We start from the raw sequence: 19,016 nt of genomic DNA, 5'->3' as shown, positions 1-19,016 counted from the left end.
TTTCTGGTAGCATCTTTAGGATTCTCTATGTATAGTATCATGTCATCTGCAAACAGTGACAGCTTTACTTCTCTTTTCTGATTTGGAATCCTTTTATTTCTTTTTCTTCTCTGATTGCTGGGGCTAAAACTTCCAAAATTATGTTGAATAATAATGGTGAAAGTGGACAACCTTGTCTTGTTCCTGATCTTAGAGGAATTGCTTTCAGTTTTTCACCATTGAAAACGATGTTGGCTGAGGGTTTATCCTATATGGCCTTTATTATGTTGAGGTAAGTTCCCTCTATGCCTACTTTCTGGAGAGTTTTTATCATAAATGGATGTTGAATTTTGTCGAAAGCTTTTTCTGCATCTGTTGAGATGATGATCATATGTTTTTTCTCCTTCAATTTGTTAATATGGTGTATCCCATTGATTGGTTTGCATCTGTTGAAGAATCCTTGCATTCCTGGGATAAACCTCACTTGATTATGGTGTGTAATCCTTATAATGTGCTGTTGGATTCTGTTTGCTGGTATTTTGCTCAGGATTTTTGCATCTATGTTCATCAGTGATATTGGCCTGTAGTTTTCTTTCTCTGTGACATCTTTGTCTGGTTTTGGTATCAGGGTGATGGTGGCCTCGTAGGATGAATTTGCGAGTGTTCCTCCCCCTGCTATATTTTGGAAGGTTTTGAGAAGGATAGGTGTTAGCTCCTCTCGAAATGTTTGATAGAATTCGCCTGTGAAGCCACCTGGTCCTGGGCTTTTGTTTGTGGGAAGATTTTTAATCACAGTCTCAATTTCAGTGCTTGTGATTGGTCTGTTTATATTTTCTATTTCTTCCTGGTTCAGTCTCCGAAGGTTGTGTTTTTCTAAGAATTTGTCCATTTCTTCCAGGTTGTCCATTTTATTGGCATATAGTTGCTTGTAGTAATCTCTCATGATCCTTTGTATTTCTACAGTGTCAGTTGTTACTTCTCCTTTTTCATTTCTAATTCTATTGATTTGAGTCTTCTCCCTTTTTTTCTTGATGAGTCTGGCTAATGGTTTATCAATTTTGTTTTTCTTCTCAAAGAACCAGGCTTTAATTTTATTGATCTTTGCTAATGTTTTCTTCTTTTCTTTTTCATTTATTTCTGATCTGACCTCTATGATTTCTTTCCTTCTGCTAACTTTGGGGTTTTTTTGTTCTTCTTTCTCTAACTGCTTTAGATATAAGGTTAGGTTGTTTATTTGAGTTATTTCTTGTTGCTTGAGGTAAGATTGTGTTGCTATAAACTTCCCTCTTAGAAGTGCTTTTTCCACATCCCATAGGTTTTGGGCCATCGTACTTTCATTGTCATTTGTTTATAGGTATTTTTTTATTTCCTCCTTGATTTCTTCAGTGATTTCTTGGTTATTTAGTTGCATATTGTTTAGCCTCCATGTGTTTGTATTTTTTTTACAGATTTTTTCCTGTAATTGATATCTAGTCTCATAGCATTGTGGTCGGAAATGGTAATTGATATGATTTCAGTTTTCTTAAATTCACCAAGGCTTGATTTGTGACCCAAGATATGATCTGTCCTGGAGAATTTTCCATGAGCACTTGAGAAAAAAGTGTGTTTTGTTTTTTTTGGAGGAAATGTCCTATAAATATCAATTAAATCAGTCTTGTTCAATGTATCATTTAAAGCTTGTGTTACCTTATTTATTTTCATTTTGGATAATCTGTCCATTGGTGAACGTGGCATGTTAAAGTCCCCTACTATGACTGTGTTACTGTCGATTTCCCCTTTTATGGCTGTTAGCATTTGCCTTATGTATTGAGGTGCATAAATATTTACAATTGTTACATCCTTTTCTTGGATTGATCCCTTGAGCATTTTGTAGTGTCCTTCTTTGTCTCTTGTAATAGTTTTTATTTTAAAGTCCATTATGTCTGATTTGAGAATTGCTACTTCAGCTTTCTTTTGATATCTGTTTGCATGGAATATCTTTTTCCATCCCCTCACTTTCAGTCTGTATGTGTGTCTAGGTCTGAAATGGGTCTCTTGTAGACAGCATATATATGGGTCTTGTTTTTGTATCCACTCAACCAGTCTATGTCTTTTGGTTGGAGCATTTAATCCATTTACACTGAAGTTAATTATCGATATGTATGTTTCTATTACCCTTTTCTTAATTGTTTTGGGTTTGTTATTGTAGGTCTTTTCCTTCTCTTGTGTTTCCTGCCTAGAGAAGTTCCTTTAGCATTTGTTGTAGAGCTGGTTTGGTGATGCTGAATTCTCTTAGCTTTTGCTTGTCTGTAAAGGTTTTAATTATTCCGTTGACTCTGAATGAGATCCTTGCTAGGTTGAGTAAACTTGGTTGTAGGTGCTTCCCTTTCATCACTTTAAATATGTCCTGCTACTCCCTTCTGGCTTGCATAGTTTCTGCTGAAAGATTAGCTGTTTACCTTGTGGGGATTCCTTGTATGTTATTTGTTGTTTTTCCCTTGCTGCTTTTAATATTTTTCTTTATATTTAATTTTTGATAGTTTGATTCATATGTGTCTCGGTGTGTTTCTCTTTGGGTTTATCCTGTCTGGGACTCTCTGTGCTTCCTGGACTTAACTGACTATTTCCTTTCCCATGTTAGGAAAGTTTTCAACTATAATCTCTTCAAGTATTTTCTCAGTCCCTTTCTTTTTCTCTTCTTCTTCTGGGACCCCTGTAATTTGAGTGTTCGTGCCTTTAATGTTGTTCCAGAGGTCTCTGAGACTGTCCTCAATTCTTTGCATTCTTTTTTCTTTATTCTGCTCCCTGGCAGTTATTTCCACCATTTTATCTTCCAGCTCACTTTTCCATTTTTCTGCCTCAGTTATTCTGCTATTGATTCCTTCTAGAGTATTTTTTTTTTTTTTTTTTTTTGCAGTACACAGGCCTCCCACTGTTGTGGCCTCTCCCATTGCGTAGCACAGGCTCCGGATTCGCAGGCTCTGTGGCCATGCCTCACGGGCCTAGCCGCTCCGCGGCATGTGGGATCCTCCCGGACCGTGGCACGAACCCATGTCCCCTGCATTGGCAGGTGGACTCTCAACCACTGCGCCACCAGGGAAGCCCTAGCGTATTTTTAATTTCAGTTACTGTGTTGTTCATCACTGTTTGTTGCTCTTCAGTTCTTCTAGATCCTTGTTAAATGTTTCTTGTAGTTTCTCCATTCTGTTTATGAGATTTTTGGATCATCTTTACTATCATTACTCTGAATTCTTTTTCAGGTAGGTTGCCTATTTTTTCTTCATTTATTTGGTTTTGTAGGTTTTTACCTTGCTCCTTTGTTTTTTTTTTTTTTTTTTTTTTTTGCGGTAGGCGGGCCTCTCACTGTTGTGGCCTCTCCCCTTGCGGAGCACAGGCTCCGGAGCACAGGCTCAGTGGCCATGGCTCACGGGCCCAGCCGCTCCGCGGCACGTGGGATCTTCCCAGACCGGGGCACGAACCCGTGTCCCCTGCATCGGCAGGCGGACTCTCAACCACTGCGCCACCAGGGAAGCCCGCTCCTTTGTTTTTAACATATTTTTTTGTCATTTCTTTTTTTTTTTTTTAAATGGGTTGGACTGTATTCCTGTCTTGTTGTTTGGCCTGTGACGTCCAGTACTGGAGTTCGCAGGCAGTTGGAGAGAGCCTGGTCTTGGTGCTGAGATTAGGAACTCTGGTTGATGTCACTCCAACTAATTTTCCCTGGGGTCTGAGGTTCTCTGTTAGTCCAGTGGTTTGGACTTGGAGCTCCCGCCACAGGAGCTCGGCCCCGACCTCCAGCTTGGGAACCAAGGTCCCACAAGCCTGTTGCTGGGGGTTCCTCCCATCCCCTTAGCTGTCCGTGGTCCCCCACCACTGCCTGGTAGGTTTCCTAGTTGTGCAGAGACATGAATTCCACTTCTTCCTAGTCCGCCATCTTGACTCCACCCCTCAGTTTTTCAATGTTTTAATTCTCTTGTATATAATGCCAATTTAGAATCCCTGACCCCAAAGGTAACTGATTACTTCTTGGGTTTTCAATCAAAGACTAGTTGAAAGTTACTTATAGTAATTTAGTTCCTGTTCCTTCACTTCAAAATAGAAAGAATTCAAGAAAACTCAAATCCATCTGGTGATTGGCTCAGTGCAAACAAATTGTCAACTAGTATCCTGAAATGATGAGAGAAAAGACAGTGACTGAAAATAGAGACAGACTATTTTACCAATTCCTTCAATATAATGATAGATTTTTATAAAAATAACCTTCATTTTTTAATAGAGTTTTAAGATAATTTTCATTGTCTTAAATATGATGAGACAGGCAAATATCTGATATGTTATTGAAAGGTATCAAAATTTAATTAAAACATTTTTGGAATTGGAAAAGAAAAATTTTAGTTATCTGTGAGTTAACTTATCCAGAACACTTTATAATCCATATGTATCACATAAAGGCAGTGTCAGTATACTAAAAAAAACACGTATTAGAAAGCAGGATTAAAAAGAATAATCACACCTTGATAGGTTATTTGATGTAATTCAGTAGATAACTTGGATTTCCTGATGTTATTACTCTTGAAACCTAAAAGAAATGTTAGTATTTTAAAATCCAGACCCAGTTCAGTAGTATTTTGAAACAAACAAACAAGCAAGAAAGCAAATAAAAGAGAATTATGAATCTTCAACTCTAAACTTCAGTGCCTGTAATATAAACAGTAAGTGGTTATGTTACTAACCTGTATCTTAACTTTCAAGGTGAAGAAGTGTTTTTAAATTTATTTGAGAAACTCATGTTGAAAAGTAAAGTGGCCTTTTTGAAAGCCAAAGAACACTGTGTGAAGAGACACATTCCAAACTTTGGGTTTCTTTAGAGTATTCTCTTGACAAAAAGCATTTTATGATTTTTGACTTTTACTAAATTTATACATTTAGCTGTACCTGGGTAATTGATTTCAGGCTGGAATAAGCTCAATTTCTTCCCACTATCATTTAAATGCAGCTGTCATTTTTGTAATTTGTAACTATGATTAATAACTAGATAGAATATTTTTCATAATGTTGAGGAATTAAATAATTAACATCAAATAAATAAGTGTATATGCCAATAAGCCCAAGTCACTTTTTCTTTTTCAGAATGGTTACAATCTTTAGATGACACTGAAATTTAGTGAAGATATGAACAAATTAATTTGCATATATTTTAAAAAGCATTTTACAGTCACATATGTCTTAAAGCAGAGCCTCTTCCATTGACTTATGCATTTACCCTGTAGTGAATGTGTGTATAGTAGGATACATGATAAACTCTAGGTAGGCAGAAAGCATGCCCTTAAAATCTATTTGAATATATTCAGTGTGTGTGTATGTTTTGATGGGGGTATATTTGAATAATCTCAGTGGTAAATAACAAATATTAGTTTTATATGAGAGCTAGCATATGTTTCAAAACTTGTTTACCCTCCTCACATATTTATAATATCTACCACCTTATCCCCCCATCTCCTTCTCATTCTCAGCAGATAATCTTTACTAAGAAAACAGTTTGACAATTTCTTATAAAGACATACATGCACTTACATTTTAACCCAGCAATCCTACTCCTGGAATTTTACCATAAAAGATTGAAAACTTATGTTCACACAAGAAAATGTACCTGAATGATGATTGTAGCTTTATTTGTAATAACCAAAACCTGGGAACGGCCCTTATGTTCTTCAATGGGTGAATGAATAAACAAATTATGGTTCCTTCATACAGTGGACATTTTTCCTTAGCAAAAAAAGAAACAAATTATTGATAAACAACTTGGCTGGATCTCAAGCGCATTGTGTTGAATGAAAAACAAAAAAAATCTCAAAGGTTACATGTTGTACGATTCCATTTGTATTAGATTCTTGGTAAGACAAAATTATAGTCATGGAGGTGAGATCATGGACTGCCAGGGGTGAGGATGAGGAGTGGAGTTTGTGACTATGAAAGAGTTGCCTGATGGAGTTTCTTTGGGGTGATGGCTCAGTTTTGTTTCCTGATTTGGAGTGGTATTTACATTAATCTACACATGTGATAAAATATGAATGAACTATATACAGTTGTTGAAATCTAAGTAAGCCTGTAGTTTAGTTAATAGTAATGAACCAATGTCAATTTCCTGGTTTTATTTTCTTTTAATTTTTATTTTTTATTACTTTATTTTATTTTATTTATTTTTAAATTAATTTTTACTGGAGTATAGTTGCTTTACAATGTTGAATTAGTTTCTGCTGTATAGCAATGTGAATCAGTTATACATATACATATATCTGCTCTTTTTTTTAGATTTCCTTCCATTTAAGTCACCACAGAGCACTGAGTAGAGTTCCCTGTGCTATTCAGGAGGTTCTCGTTTGCTATCTTTTTTGTATATAGTAATATTTATGTGGCAATTCCAATCTCCCAATTCATCTGACCCCCTTGCTTCCCCCCTTGGTAACTATAAGTTTGTTTTCTCCATCTGTGACTCTTTTTCTGCTTTGCAAATAAGGTCATCTGTACCATTTTTCTAGATTCCACATATAAGCAATATTATAAGATATTTGTGTTTCTCTTTCTGACTTAACTTCACAGTGTATGACAATCTCTAGGTCCATCAATGTCACTGCAAATGGCATTATTCCATTCCTTTTTATGGCTGAGTAATATTCCATTGTATATATGTGCCACATCTTCTTTACACATTCTTCTGTCAGTGGACATTTAGGGTGCTTCAATGTCCTGGCTCTTTTAAATACTGCTGCAATGAACATTGGGGTGCATGCATCCTTTCTAATTATGGTTTTCTCTGGGTATATTCCCGGGGTGGGATTGATGGGTCATATGGTAACTCTATTTTTAATTTCCTTGTTTTAATAATCATATTTTGATTATGTAAGATGTTGTCAGTTGGGAGAAGCTGGCTGAATGATACGCAATAACTCTTTACTACTTTTTTTGGCAACTGCTATGTAAATCTACAGTTATTTCAAAATATATATATTTTTTAATTAGCAGCTTTCCCATAGCACTCTCTCAATGTCTTACTACCAGGCATAACACAAGTCTTCTGACACCTGCACACATACTCTTTTCCTTCTATCCTGTTATAATAAGGAGCACTCCTCTTTCCATTTAAGAGCAGACTGTTCACGTGGGCTTTGCATGCCATCTCTGTACAACTTATCAGCAATCTTACCCTATTTATTATTGTACATACATTTTTTTTCAGCTGGATCGTTCCAGTGAATTTGTTAACTTGCTTAGAATACCTTCCCTTTAAAAAAAGGTATTTCCTTCATTTGTCCTCACATTCCTTTCCATGCTATCAATTTTCTCCCCATTTTCAAAGCCAAACCTCCCAAATATGTATAAATGTGTCTACGCTCACAGGACCTACTTCCTGACCTACCACTTTTACTTCAGCCTACACTAATGCATATGGGAGGTTCAATGATCATGAGAGGAGGGACTCATAGAGGGTGATTATAAAGAACATTCACACCAATAAATCCAATGGACTTCTTCACACTGCTTACCGTAGGTCTCATTTTATACTTCTTTATGTGACTGTTTGATTAATATCTATCTTGTCACTAGACTGACACCAGAGATTATCTTCTATCATAACAGTACTCTTGTTACTTTATCATAACAGTACTCTTGTTATTTATCATAACAATACTCTTGAACGTGGTAGATAACCAATTGTCTAAGCCTAAAATTTAGCATCTCTACATAATCATGCAAAAATATTATTCTCTAGCTCAGAGAAATTTTTTACTCCAGTGAAATATATACACTGTTTAAAATATCCACTTGGCAGAGTCAAGTGTATCTCATGATGTGTGTTCAATACTGAGCTCAATATCTTTTCCCTAAAACTTACTCATGCCCAGTGCTCCTCCATTTTAAGGAATAGCACCTCCATGCATCCAGTTACACAAGCCTGAAATGTAGGCCTGATTCCTGCGTTTATGAACTATAATATCCAACATGTCCTCAAGTCTTACAGATTTTATTTCTTAAATATTAATTAAATGCAGCTCTCCTTTTCCTGAAATGCCAACATATTGTGTCACCTATCATTTCTCATTCACATGGCAAGTTCCTCCTAATTTGTCTTTCCACTGCCACACACTGGTGTATATAAATATACTAATACATATTATATTATGTATATACCAATATCATATGTGATATGATATATTTTGACATGTATTATATAATAACAATGTATAACTGTATGTTATGTATAATAGTATATTATATACATATACATTAATATGTACAAGTGGAAAAACCTGTTCTTATTCATAAATATATTTATGTATGGATGCTTACCCAAATAAGTCCTGAGTATAGCCACCAAACCATGACTGAGTTCCTCTGCATAAGACACTGTCTGAGATATATGAAGTATCAAAAGTGTCCATGACAAGTTTTCTGTCCTCAAGGTCTTCAGTCCTAAATTGTGCTATGGGTTATCTGACTCACCTTGCAGGCAATCTGTGGTCAGTTTACTTGTCACTCTCCTTTATCCATGATAATTCTGACATTTTTTGTTATTTTGAGGGGCTGAATGTGTCTCCCCAAAATTCATATTTTGAAGTCCTAACCTCCAGTAACTTGGAATGTGACTACATTTGGATATAGAATTTTCAAAGGGGTAATTAAGTTAAAATCAGGTCATGGGTGGGCCATAATCCAGTATGACTAATGTCCTTATGAAGCGATTAGGACACAGGTACACACAGGAAAGACCGTGTGTGTACACAGGGAGAAAATGGACATCTCCACACCAAGGAGAGAGGCCTTAGTGGAAACCAACCCTGTCAGCACCTTGATCTTGGACTTCTAGAATCCAAAAGTACGAGGAAATACATTTTTGTCACTTAAGCTACCAAGCCTGTAGTACTTTGTATGGGAACCCTAGTAAATGAGTACACTGGCCCTCTCTCTCAAGGTCCTTACTGTTAATATTTCAGCATGCTTTGCAACAAGGCTGCCTTAAGACTTTTAACAACAATAACTAAAGCTTGATATTGGCTTCAACATTTAAATAATAGTGTATACCACACCTTATTAATCTACGCACAAACCCGAGGATGCCAGTGCTTTATCTTCTTTTTTCACCAGTTACATTTCCCTGAAGTCTCTCAGTGAGCAAGTGATGAAGCCTGGATTAAAATCCAGGGTGTCTGATTCTTAAGTTTATGAGTATTTAAACGATTGCCTGAATATTACACAAACGGTACAGTGAGCAGCTTAGAATTAGCTGTAATTGGCTTTCATCACAAAAAGTGGTTAACACAATAGGCTTCTTTTATTTGTTCTCATCAAGGAGTTCAAATGTGGATGTGTGGGGCTGTGTGTAAGTCTGTAGCCTCTGGTGACTAGCTGAAACATTTACAATCAATCGGAATCAAACACCTCACAACAGTATTCTCCAAGTGATGTTCATTAAGTGCAGCTTTTCTTCTCTCACAACCTAAAATAATCTCGTTTTGTAGAAGTAAACAAGAACAGTGGCCTGGGGATATTCAGACAAGATTCCACTACAGAAAACAGAATGTGGAAGTTGTTAGCCTTTTTTGCCTGTATGAGCTGTTATGATACCTTGTGTTTAAAATCACAGTCTGGTAAAATCAGCTTACCAGTAGCCTGGATACTGAACTCAACATCCTGATACCCTCCCACTAAGGTGCTATTAGATGCTATGCAGCAATGACTTGAAATTCACAAATACCCTATTTGTCAGTAATACATTTTTGTCTATTCAAAGCAGGGCTTGTATATGGGATCTACTAAGGTAAAAATTATACTTCTAAGGCATTTTTATAGGAGAGTAGTTTCTTGTTTATTAATAAAGGCATTCTTTCCAAAGGGATATTTTTCTTTTCAGTTTCACGTTAACCTAGTTTTGAAAAAATATTTAGTATTGTGAAGTTTCCTCAAAGTCTCAGAATTAAAGATTATTGTGAAGATCGGTAAATCTAATTAGGGTTTTGCCATTAGATCAAATATCCAGTACGTGCTTTTTTTCATATTTAGGACTATTATAAATGCGAGTCAATAACCTCATTTTATTATGCATCAATATTTGTTCAACAAGCTTCTTGGGATGTTACCATATCTGTAGGTTTTCTGTGAAGTAAAAGAATGAAGCAGTTCAGAAAGTCCTCAAGGGGCTTATAGTCAATTTATAGAAACAGTACACATATAAAGTAGTTATTGAGCACATGACTATATTTAGGTATATCAAATTAGGTATTATAGCATGATATTTTCAAAATTAAAGTTAATAAATAAAGATTCAGGAGTTCATAAAATGGTACAGTCAACATTTGTCTGGCTTATAAATCATTTAATTTAAAGAAACTTTTAATATATCACTGTCATTTGACCTTTTTTTAAATGATAAACATAGATTTTTTGCAGGGTTTTATAGGCCTTTGTTTGCAATGTCATTAACTATGCTTATTAGCCAGCCAAGAAATCTTAATATGTGGCCTTAGTATATGGAAGTCCTAAGTCATTATACATCAATGATTATCCCCAAAGGATCTTCAAGCAATGGTTCCAATTTCTCACCCAAGGAAGCACTGCCTGCTTAACAAAGGAAAACAAAAAGCTATACATAGAGTTTTATATTCCCATCCATAATTTATTTATTCTTATTTAAACCATTATTATATATGGCTGCGTAAATAGAAGTATGGTGTAATGGATGGATGGATGGATGGATAGATAGATAGATAAATTTACTAATCATGGAACTATCCCTTCGAGAGTTTTGGAGTTTGGTTATTGCCTGGCCCCAGGCTGAGGAAGTCAGTCTCTCCCATCATGCATTTTATTAATATTCTTACCATCATTGTGATGTAGATCTCTACTTGGTGAACTCTTACTTCACATGTTCTGTCAGGAGAACAGTATTTTATCTAATATTTATCTACCTATCTAACCTTCATTATACAGAATAAGATGAGACAGAAAAATTTCCTTTGTTTTGTAAAAAAAAAAAATGGCCCCCGTGTTGTTTCTGAAAGTTACTCTATCATAATTCATTAGTATAGTCACAAAAGTACAGACAAGAGCTTGCTGTGCAGCTGCTACCTAGTTCTTAGTTGCTTCAATAATCTTTATATAGTATAAATTTAAATACCAAGTTTGCAGTTATCCGAAAAATTTAATTATGAACCCAAATTCTTTAGTTTACAAGTTGACTTTTTAACTTAATTGTCCACTAATAAAAGTAATGAATTTTTACATTAGGGAAAATGGATCACAGTAGTCACATATATGAGTTTTTACTTCAGGGAATTTGTTGAAACTAGTTACATTTTATATCAAGAGAAACATTCTCACACATACACGCACATATCTTATCAGTGAGTATCACACATTTGTATAGAGAAATATATGTCAGAATATTTTATGACTGTTGTGAATTTTTATCTTGAATTGTCTTGAATTTTTCAGTGAATATACTGTAGACGAAATATATTTTACGAGCTGTTTTAAAAAATTTTAACCTGAACATAATTTACATAGTTGGTGACAAGAGGCTGCATTATTATATTACTCATTACTATATTTGTTTTCAGTTCTCTTCTTTAAAAATCCTATGTTTCTAAATGCAACTTGTACCTTATTCCTCTTTTATGCTTAGGCTCTTGTCTTGTGAATCTTAAAAGAATGGCTGTGGATCACACATGACTGATGGCTGACTTATAATTACAGTTTACCATTGGTAACTCTCTTGAAGAGCTCTTGATCTGAGAAGACCAAAGTGAATTCACCCGATGTCTGGGCATCAAATCAGAACCAAAGAACACATTTATACCCACAATACCCACAATATTTCATTTGTGCTTCCTAAACTTTTCTAAGCAAATCAGTGTATGTCTTGCATGGCTTTTCATTAAAAAAAAAAACTTTTAAGAAAGAATATTATCCAGAATCACACCCTAGTAGTAATGATACCTCTCATATTGATCTACATACTTTTTTAACTTAAATTATAGGTATAATAGATTTTAAAAAAACTAAACTAGTGTTTCTAAATGTCTGATGACACTTTGGGTTGAAATTCTAGTTGAACTACTACTATATAAGTCATACTTTTTGTTCTGGTTGAAAATGGCACAGTCTCAGAACTCAAGAGTTTAGCATTGCAAAATATTTATTACACACACTAAGAAGGAAGAAAATTACTTGTTTTATACTTTTAATCAGATATATGTAATTTACTTTATAACAATTTAAAGATGTCTCTTGGGCAATTTCTGGTGTCTTTTGAACTGATCTATCCACTAAATGGAAATAAACTCTCAGTGGTAATGTATAGCATTGTCTATCTAATTAAACGAAGTTTGGTATGACTAGCAAAACTAAGAGTTAGTTCAAACAAGAAACATATCAGATGAAAGATATATCTGAAAAAAAGTTTAATTGATTGAAAAATCGAGTTCAAAAACTTAATATTTATCCAAATACTATAAAATAGAAAAACAAGAATTTTGGGCATTTCAGGAGTTTAGAGTTAAATATACATACATATGCACATACATCCCTTGGGATTTCTATGAGAACTTTTAACAAAATTATTGTAAATCTCAATAAATGGCTGGACAGCAGAAAACAGATGATAGGAATGAATTTTTTGGTATCCTTTTGTTTTTGCTAGATTTCCGGCACTTTACCCTCACCTGGAAGTTCTCTTCCTGTAAACTTTAGTAGAGGTACACCAAAAGTTCTCTCTTTATATTAAATATTTTTCTAATCAATCTTCTCTCCACTAGTCACAAAACAAGTTTTTTTCTTAATATACTGATTAGTATCATTCTCTGGGGAGACACCTTTAAAGACCATAGGACAGGAAGCCTTCATATCTTTCCTGCACATTAGAATCATCTGGTGAGCTTTTATAAGTCTCAAAGCCCAGGTCATACCTTATAACAATTAAATTAGAAGACCTGGAGAGTGAGAATCAGATATCATTATTTATTTTTTTTTTTTTAGAAATTTTCAGTGAATACCCACTTCAACAAAATTTAGGGACCACTATTCTCATTTTAGTCCTATCTTTATTATCTTGATGAAGTTGGATAAATTAATATCATTAGGCCCCAGGTTCCTTATCTGTGAAATGAGGGTCAGTGTGTTCAGTGATGGTGGTGACAGGCGGTACTAATGCATTTTCCTTTCCAGATACAACCCACTTTATACCTCTAGAACATGGATTACAAAAGCAGGTAGATCCCATCTCTAGTTCCAGAATAGATCCCAGATTAGAGATGGAATCTAAAGTTCCATCTCTAAAAATATTTATATGGATCCTGCTTCTTCATTTAAAAATGTTTCTATTTACTCAGCTGTAACTATTCATGTCTTTCCACCAATCCTCAAATTGTGCAACACTTAAGAAGAAAAGTGGGATGGAGGTAGGCAGACAGAATCTCAAAGGGCACCTCAGGTGAGGGCAAGAGCACCAGCAAAAGCAGGAATATGGAGAGAGGTCAAGAAAATACTCCATTTTGAGTGGAAGCCCAGTTTCAGGGGCAAAGGCATTTGCAAGAAAAATGGAAGTAAAATAGTTGTATTTGACATTTATTCCTTGTGAAAGAATTTTGGTTTTGCTTTCATATTCTTTTCTAGAGGTAATAAAATTCAAAATGATGGACATCAAACCAAGTAATTTTATCAGTGGTATAATATGAACAGGAAGATTAACAAATATGACTCAATATTATGAAATGTTAAGTGATTTTTCTGATGTAAGATGAAGTTGAATAATATCATATAAATGATACCACATGATAAATAATGAGGAAATATCAGCATAAAATAGAGTTATTTATTACCAAATAATCTGAAATCCAAATGTGTAAAAACTATTTCAACTTGGCCAATGCCTTCCTTCAAACTCTGCATTTCTTTAACAGAAAATAAGAAATATGAAGAATTTATAGAGTAAATCTTCTGATATTTGAGACAAAAGTGATATATTTAATATCGTTGCTATTTCCATTTGCCATTAATTACCATGTAACTTTAACTTTGTGAATTTTTGCAGACTTTTTTTTACAAGTGGAGCACTTGCTGCTTCAAAACTGATTATTTTGTAATCTGATTATTCACAGCTTGCTAATTTGTAATTGGGCTTTTACAACTAGAAAACCTCCAGATTTCAGAAAAACTAATTTATTTTTTTCTTTGGATAATTGTAGTGTTCACACAAAACAGTGGAGTGAGATGATTTCTAGCGTGTTTTGTGCAGTGTTCTGGAACCAGTAAAATATATTATTGATTGCTTAATGAAAAGCACCATGTTCATACAAATTTACTGTGTCTGGGCAGGGATACAACTGCTACTTTTATTCTGTTTAGGGAATCACCTGCCATTTTACCAAGGTCTATCGCTACATATCAAGTGGGTCTTAAATTAGGTTGAGGTTACCTACAGGGCACTTTGTAAGGTGCCCTTATCCTTTTCCTTTCCTGCAGAGCTACCCACTGCTTCTAATTTAGCCAAAGATCATCAAAATTAATTATGACTGAGTGGTATTATAATGGAAACAAAGTACAAGTCAAGCACCGTTGACTTTCTTGAAATTATGGAATAGAATCATATATTTTACTAAACTACTATTGAAGGCTTAAGCAAACTGACTGTATAGGCAGATTGGATTTGCTGATTTAAAAATCAGAATTTAAAGAAAACATTTAGAAAAAAGACAGTGCAAAGAGAGCTAGGCCTGCCAAGATCAAATGAAAACTGTTATAAGATAAAAATATTCTCATTTTATTAAAAATTTTGACCAGTGATCTCAAAGTACAGTCAACAATGAGTTTTCACAGTTGGGAAAAAAAAAGTATGAGATTTTTGTCATTGTCTTCCATGAATGCATAATCTACTAGCCTTTGTATGACACTAGGTACAGTCAAGTAAGAATGTAAAATAGTATTTGTATCAGTCAGAAAAAATGTAGCTTATTCTATTGTAACAAATACCACCTAAATCTCTGTGCTGTTAGACAGCAAAGGTTTATTGCTCACCTGTGCTACATAGGTAATGCAGGTTGCAGGAAGCTCTGCTCATCATAGTTAATCCAGAACCCAGGCTATGTAAGAATGAAAGGGAGTTCCAAAAGGTAACGTACTGGCACTTAAATGCTCCTGCCTGGATGTGGCGCCTATCTCTTCTTCTCCTACTTCATTGACATGTCCCTATCACAGGGGCCAGTGCCGCAAATGGAAAGAATAATTAATAGTTATTGAAGAATATTAATGACAACTAGAGTACTTAAGGATTAAATCAAATGAGAGGTACCAACTGCTGTCTGGGAAAAAACACAATCGAAACATTAAACCCTATTGTCATTCTTCAACCAGAAAACTGATGGACATCTACATTATCCTAGATAGTGCCTTCACATACTTCAAATGAATAAGAAGGTACATATAGTATACAAGTATAAACCAATGTGTTGCTTATATTATAAAAACCAGTTCATAAATACTGCTGAAAGTAAAATGATCTTATCTTATAAAACTGCACTGATGCTTTTGTGGACGATGTCATTCATTGTTCTAGCTTGTGGTGCCAAGAGCACATCTCCCCATGCTCTAGATTTTGGAGGAGATGGAATAGACCTTTACACAGCTCCATGGCTATAATGAGAGACATTTAAAGGGTGGATGTGGGAGGGAGAAAGTAAAAAATGAGGTTTCTAGAGAATAGTTAAATTTGTGAAACTTTTCCTAGAATTACACTGAAAATTAATGTCTGTCACAGTACCGTAGACAGCACAAACCCTAGTGATGTTTTCAGAGAGGAGACTGAGGTCACATTGTAAACCACTATAATTGCTTTACACGTGGTAGTTATATAGGTGGACTGGTTTGTATGTTTGTGTGTTGGTTTGCTTGACTTAAGTAAATAGATGTTATTTTCATCCTAGGATATAGCCTCCCTTCTTTCATCTCCCAACGTCTGGTATTCCAGTCAGGGTTCCTCTCTCGCTGTAATCACTACAGACAATATATGGGTCTTTGAGTACATAAAGTAGTTACCGAAGAGTGATTTGGTTAGATCTTAAACATGCCTATTGATTTACTCTTCTGTATCCTGAGCAGTTTTTCAAATTAGCTTTTGTGGAGGAGCAGGAGGAGGTCTCTGTAGTTGTTGGGATTTGGGGAAAGATCAATTTGTGAAAGGTAAAGAAATGAAGGTTTAAAATGGAGTGTGTTGGGACAATAACAATTGTGCTACTAGAAACAGTTTGTTTCTCCCTTTCCTCCTCTATTCTCTTGTACCTATGATGTGATTGCTTAGTACCTCGACAGAACACTCTAGATGGAGTAAGATTAAAAAGAACTCTGTAATGTAAGAGGGTTCCAACATCTCCTGACAGAAGGGTAAGAAGGAGGTCCTATATGATGGTGCTGTAGAAGAAATTTCTATAGGTAGCAGGCAAGGGTTGTGCATGGGGATGAGTTGTAGCCCCACCAAAATTCATGTCTCTCCAGAACCTCAGAATATGACCTTATGTGGGAATGGGGTCTTTCCAGATGTAATTAGTTAAGTTAGGATGAGGTCATACTAGAAAGTATAGGCCCTAAATCCCATATGATTGGTCTCCTTATAAGAAGAGGAGAAAATTGAGACAGACTGAGACACACAGGGGAAAAGGCCATGAAATGATGGAGGCAGAGATCAGAGTTATCATGACACAAGCCAAGAAACTCCTGAAGTCACCAGAAGCTTGGACTATGCAAGGAAGGATCTTTCCCTAGAGCCTTCAGAGGGAGTGTGGCCCTTCTCTCATCTCGGTTCAGACTTCTAGCCTCCATAACTACAAGAGAAAAAATATGTTTTGTTTTAAACCACCCAGTTTGTCAAACTTTGTCATGGCAGTCCTAGGCAAATAATACAGGCAGATATTTCTGGTTAAGTAGTTTGTGTAAATCAGTGGCTAATTCCATTTTTTTAAAATTTTGTTGTATTTTTAAATTTTTTTGAATTACATTTTTTTTTTTGGCCATGCTACACGGCATGTGGGATCTTAGTTCCCTGACAAGGGATCGAGCCCGCGGCCCCTGCATTGGAAGCGCGGAGTCTTAACCATTGGACCACCAGGGAAGTCCTCCATTTTTAAAAAATGATCTGTTGGTTGTCTAACTTCTTTGCTAAGTTCTTATGATGGTTAGGTCCATTTATTGATTGATGTAGTACTACTGTATGTGTGTGTTGCCGGTGCATGTTTGAAAGACAATGTATAAATTTGCATAGTACATCTAATAGGTGGCTTTATGTATTATTGGATAAAGTCTATGAATGGTACAAATGAGCATTATGGAAACAGAGATTTATTATCTTAATAGTAAAAATCAAATAGCGTAAGAGAAGGAGTACTAGAGTAAGGGTGAAAAGACTTGGGTTCCCATGTTGCCGCTACCATTTATATATGTGTGACTCTAGACAAACAACTACAGATTGCCACACCTGTAACCAGATAATAAAAATTCCAGGCTTTCTATCAAATAAAAAATTTTGAGGAATAAATGAGTACATTTGAACTACTTTATTAAAGTATCATAATAATATGAAAGATATTACATTTATTAGAAGATTGTTTAAGAAAACTCTCACATACAATGTGTAGATATCACATTTGCAAATGATATTTTCTCATACAATAGCAAATCACTGTTCAACCCAGTGCCCATCTCAATGGCTTAGAGAGGAGCTTATCAGGGGCAAAATTTATTTTAATAATTCAGGGTGTCATTTCCACAAAGTCATCTAGAACCATTTTGCAGACCTGAGAACAAGGGGATGAGTGGCATCTGGCCTGCAATTTGTAACTGATTGGCTTCACAGGCCACGACATTTGCAAGTCGCTGCACACATCATAGAAACCTCTCTCAAAAGTTCTGTATCAGTTATGAGAGCTCGTCTTTCCAGTCTGTTTTTTAGGAAGAATGAAGATGGTGGTGGCGTTGTACCGGCATTGTCTAGGAGAATGAATGAGATGACAGCCTAGTCATCTGGGCACTCTGTTGATCATAGAGAGAGCAGTTTTTATTGTTCATTTTTAGACTTTTATAAAACCCCATAGACAACATGGTAAAGGGGAGAAAGGCAAGTGATATCTGCATGCACGCAGAATTAACAAAATTTGGACATAGTGGTACTTTTCAAAAGATAATTTGTCTCCATTTCCATCATTCTGTGTGTACCACTGGCATCTTGACACCTGCAGATTTTGGCTGGGCCTGTATTGAGCAGATGTGCACTCCATCACACTGGGTGTGGTTGTCAGGCACTGCGCTTCCCTTCACAAGCAGTACCCCGCCTCCCCCAGGAAAGAGCTGAATATTGCCATTTATCCTGTGTATTTCTATCAAATCATACTCTGCATGTCATTTCTGTTCATTAATATGATAATTAGAAAATGTATCCTCTCTACCCCACCCTTTTAAAATCTAGGATTCGATATCATTTACTTCCCTTCCCCCTCCCCAGTTATTCCTTTTTATTGTTCACTGATGGGGAATTGTAAAATGCGACGGAGTGAGTGAGAAATAGATGAAATATCTCATTGGTTAAAATCTCAACGATGGCTATTTAATATATTTAATAACATGGAGAAAATTAAGTGCCACTTAATGTCAACTGGTTTTTACTTAAAATGTAATTCTTTATGTTTTTCGTAACTTGGCTTCAACTTTATAGATACTATTTGCTTCATGCGTTATGGATTTTAAATATATACTTAAAACTAACAGATCATTAAAATATAGAAATATTGATATTATTAGCTAAACTTGAGTATCCACTAGGAGCAACTGAGTACTTTATCAAGAATATATGAGATTAATGTTTTAAACTATTTAATAAAATATTATCAGTATATTGGGATTAGTACTGATAAAAGTGAAATTAAGTTGTGATACGTTGAATGTCATTATGATTATATAATAACTTGGGAACTAGAAGTACAGAATGAATACCATTGTATGATTACAGCTAATTAAATTAC

The sequence above is a fragment of the Hyperoodon ampullatus genome (genome assembly GCF_949752795.1).
Source record: "Hyperoodon ampullatus genome assembly, chromosome: 9".
Lineage (NCBI taxonomy): Eukaryota > Metazoa > Chordata > Mammalia > Artiodactyla > Ziphiidae > Hyperoodon > Hyperoodon ampullatus.
This window is presented reverse-complemented; position numbering follows the sequence as displayed.